The sequence below is a fragment of the Amblyomma maculatum genome, unplaced genomic scaffold (genome assembly GCF_055883805.1).
Source record: "Amblyomma maculatum isolate TAMU_Amacu unplaced genomic scaffold, ASM5588380v1 scaffold_22, whole genome shotgun sequence".
In the NCBI taxonomy this organism is placed as follows: domain Eukaryota; kingdom Metazoa; phylum Arthropoda; class Arachnida; order Ixodida; family Ixodidae; genus Amblyomma; species Amblyomma maculatum.
In genome coordinates this window covers 2473068-2477773 of record NW_028146747.1, presented here as the reverse complement: position 1 = coordinate 2477773, position 4706 = coordinate 2473068, and the positions used below count along the sequence as shown (strand labels likewise).

Sequence of the window (4706 nt, the reverse complement as noted above, 5' to 3'; positions counted from 1 at the left end):
CGCCGGTCGCCATTTTCGGAGGTGGCGTGCGGTATAGGTCTCGCTGTGGAAGTGCGGGCGCGCAGTAAGCTGGGAGAAGTGTCAGATTCGCTGAACTGCGAAGGGCGGCATGGTGCCGAGCAAATTTCCATGCAGGTAGTTTGTTTGGTGTCGTGCGGGGAGCCCAGAAAAGTGATCACATTATCAGGCACCCAGAGGCTCGCTGACTTCGCGCAAGCCTTCTTGACAGCGAGTTCGCCTACTTGGTGGATGACCGCCTGCTGATTCAGGTGAGTGCTCGCTTTGCATGCTGTGCGTGATGTGTGTTCCGGATCTTTGTCAAATCGTGAGCACGGGAGACACATAAAACCATGATACGTTTGACGAGAGAAAAAAAGAAAAAAAAATGAACGTGGTACCGTGTTTTGCATACCGATTGCTGCTTGCGCATGAACACCACGTACGGTCGTCAGTAATTAAAACTCGCTAATCGGCTGCGCGGCCATGCATGTTCTTTTTATCATGCCCTTGAGCATTAAACATGTAAGCTTAATCGTCGAGGAGAGATGATTTGAGGCCAATCACTGGCATTATCGTATTGCAGTCGTTGACGGGTGTACAAGCCTGATGTGTACGTGCGTATAGCGCACGAAATATTTTCCTGCACACGTGCACCTGGACGCGTGCGATGCATGTTTGCGATACGTTCTTTGTTCACTGCGGGATAGACTAAATAGACTAAAAATTAGTTTGTTAATTCCCCTTCCGTCTGTTAAGAAACGGATTGTTTTTCGCCAGCGTACGTTCTTATAGTAAACACAGGAAGGCGTCGGGCGCTCGTTAATTCGGGTGCCGTTGGACTCGCATCGGTTAGTTTGTATAGGTTTATAGGGGAGCACGTTCTCGATCGTCGAGGTGTCGCTCGGCGTTCTTTCTTCATGCTCCTGAAGCCAGAACTGCACTGCGCACTCACGCCTGCGAAACTCTGCGGAAAGCGTGAAGATGACACCGCCGCCTCTAGGCCTAAAACACTACAGCCGCATAGTTTCATTTTCGGAGCTTCGTTTCCATGCTCGTGGCTATGGCCACCATCAGCCGTGTGTGAGCCAGCCGGTGAAGCCGAGCTACGCAAACTTTAAACGCTAATCTGAGCGTCATTTTTCTTTCCGGCTCGCCGTCCACTGAGGCGCTGTTTCCCTCGCGTCCGTACGCGTTGCTCTTCCAACGAGTGACAGCCGCACGCTAATTGTTGTCTATCCTTGCGATGGAATTGTAAAAATGCAACTGCAGATTGTATTTTCGAAATGCATGCATGCACTCAAAATTATGCACATGGTTCAATTTTATTGCACGTGCATACTGCGTGCTTTACAAGCCATTTGTTGAAAGCCAGTTTTCCACTTTCAGAACAATAATTGTAACACATGGCTGTTATCATAGCTTATCGTGTGCATCCTTTTTGCTTCTCTCTCTCTCTCTGTGTATGCGCGTGCGTGCATGTGTGTGTGTCCACTGTATGCTGATGCTCCTTTTTTGTTGTAGAAGTGGTGTAGGTTGGAACTAAACTGGTAAAATTTTCAATTCAGTTGTCCTTAAAACACTTGCTTTTCTCTTGTGGCAGCAAGGAAGCAATGTCTAGTCAAAAATTAGTGCGACCTAAAATATATGCTATGAACTGCTGTTTCATGGTTGACATGAGGGCCATATATTGTTTTAAGATCAACAGGAAAGGGCAACCCCCATCAGCATGACATCAGTGTTTAGGTAATGCTTTTGGTGTCATCCTATGAGCTCGTCATAATCAGTGCTCATTTTCAGGTATACAACGACCGATTCAAGTGTTTTGTTGACCTTGACCCTGTGACCTTGACCTTGAGAGAGTATTGGGGGACGGAGCATGGATTAACCACCTTCTTGGTGAAGCTCCTCATGGCCCGCCTGTAGAAAGGTATAAATGCACTCTTTTTTGAAGGGAAGCTGTCGCGGGAGATATTGACGTTTGTATCAAGTTATTCATCTATTCTGAGAGTAACTAGGATTTATGTACTGAATTAAGAAGGGAATGTTTAGAGAAGTGCATACTTCACAATGTTGGGTAACCTGAAACAAATAATATGTCTTTCCCTTTTGGATAATGTTTCATGATCTGGTGTCATTGCTTGTCTGGTGACTTGCTTTCCAAATTAATTGCTCCTAAGTTTTGAGGAAGCCTAGAAATGAGGAGCTGTTTGCTTGAGCCTTGTTTTTGATCTTATCAGTTAGTGCAATGGCCGTATCTTTACTATCACATTTCAGGTCTATCAACAGAGTACTCCAAGTTCTGCCTCAGCCAGAGAATAGGCAGGACGGTGCAAGAAGTGCGGACCAATACACCTTGTCACAAATGCCTTTACATATATAGCTTCAGAAGTTCGAAGCGTAAAGCAGGGTGACGTGCCTGACAAACTCGGGAAGAAAATAGTTGACTGGACTGCCTTTGACATATCCACGCATCTAATGTAAGTGGTGAATCTCTGCTGCCGTGGTTGTATTTACCTTGCCCTGTACTGACTGCTGCCTCAGTTATATTTACCTTGGCCTAGAAGCTACTCTGTTACCAAAACAGATGGTTGGGTTTCCCTGCATAACACATCTTCCTGAAGTTAATTTCCTCCTTTTCATGCACACAAGCTGAAAATATGCTTTTGAAGAGAAAGAACTGGGAAGAAATTATTTGACAGACCATTTAAAGAGGACCTGCTGCCTTGGGAATGTAACATCCCAGAACCGAGCCGGTGATATGTTGCTCATGCCTGCTGTGCGCTTTGGCTTTCTTGTGATTCAGCGGATTTGGTTAGGTAAATGAAACATTGGAATTAGTGTCACTAGTGGAGAGCAAACAACCTAACCAGAGCTGAAAATCAACTCGTTATCAGTCTGAAACAGTATAGCATGTAGCGAGGATAATGACAGCCAAAACCAGGCCTCAGACGTGCACTTGTAAGCAGATGGGTAATTAAACATAGGCCAAGTGACTTTTCTTCTAATTTTGTGTTTCCTGATTTCTTCAGTTTTTTGTTTACCTTGAAGTGGTTATGTTCTCTTTAAGTTCTACTTTATTCGCGTTTTGTTACTCAGAATGATGGCCTTTACTGTTCTGGTTCAAAGCAGAATCTGATCATTTGAAGTGATTTCTGTTGTGTGGTGCACCTTTTTAGGTCTGTCACCTGTTCTGTCATACGTGAAGTTAAAGTATTACATTAACACGGAAAGTTGAGCTAGTTGGTACATATTTTTAAGGAATAACAGCGCGGAGACAAAGGACAAGGAGGAAGACAACACCTGCGCTGACTATCAACTGCAGTTTATTAGAACAGTCCAGTCCTTTGTCTCCGCACTGTTATTCCTTAAAAAAAATAGTATTACATGGGTGATGTATATTTTAGCTTCACATAAGCTACAGCCAGTACTCTGTTGCTATCATTGTTAATTACTTTTTAGTATATTTCAGAATAAGGTATCCTGCATTGAAAAACTGAGTTCTAGTCAGTTGGTCTTTATGCAGGCCTCCTGGTACTTGTCCCTGAGGAACAAATTCAAAAACATTCGAAAAAGAATGCAGCCTGGCTGTCCAGAAGTGGATGCACAAAAGGAGGAAGTCAAATTGAGGAAGCTCGCTGAAATACACTCAGTATGAGAACTCATTCCGCCTCGAGGTAATAAGTGCACAACGGCATGTTCATTACTGTATACTCCAAATATTTCGTCTGATTTTCAATCTGGCTTACACAGCTATGTATTCCAAGCATGATGTTTAGTGTATGAAGCATAGGCTTCCACACTCTGGCATCCTACAGCTCTTGTTGCACCATTGAAGACTTACTCCGAAATGCAAGAAAATTATTTGCATGCTGAAGAACTAGTGCTGGTCTCAGTATGCGCATTTTCACGAAGTACCTTTCTGCTTTTCGACAGAACATTAGGCAACGCGTTGCATCATGATGCTTTTAATTTCAGACCGTGGTGGAATCCACATTTGAAATCGATCCCATTTTTGTGAATGAAACCGTAAACTTCATGAAAAAAGAACTTCAGAAGACAATGCCTAATATAGAATTGGTGAAGGACGCCATGGATAGGACTGCACCGGCAAGGCGCCGAGCTCTCGAAATTGAGAAGATGAACCTGAATGACTTCTTAGAAGTGTATCCAGCGTTGAAGATTGACTAAGTGACGTTTCTAAACCAGCAGTGCACGAATATTTTGTTCAAGCAAAATGGGCAATTTTATGGCTCCTTTGTTCATTTTATATTTTAGAGGACAGGCTTCTGTATATATTTGTGGTTGATAAATACTACCATCCTGTGCATATACCTCTCCTTTTAAGGACTTTGTGAGCATTGCTGAGAACACTGCATAGGATGAGGGGACATATATTATGGTGAGGCAGCCCAAAAGTAAATGAAAATAAAATGCCTCTGCTCGTACAAATAAGTATAACTGGCTTAATATGAGGGGACAGTGCAAAAAATTGCAATGTGTTAATGTTTCCAACACGTTCGTGTTGGAAACACAAAAAATGGAAGTCAGCTGTGCTGAGGTGTCTGTTGTACAGTGCAATGTAGTCAAGCTGCACAGTGTTTTAGTTGGAAATAAATGTATGCCTGTTAATTTAGCTAATGAGGGAGCTGTGGTAAGGAAAATCTTGCAGATTGAAATTCTGAGTACAAGCTTTGCATCCAGATTTA

The 4706-nt window shown here is 43.3% G+C and overlaps 1 pseudogene; it reads left to right on the top strand.

Moving 5' to 3' along the window:
* The first annotated feature begins 1060 nt into the window (after positions 1 to 1060).
* Positions 1061 to 4188, top strand: LOC146171484 (uncharacterized; annotated as a pseudogene).
* Positions 4189 to 4706: the final 518 nt, after the last annotated feature.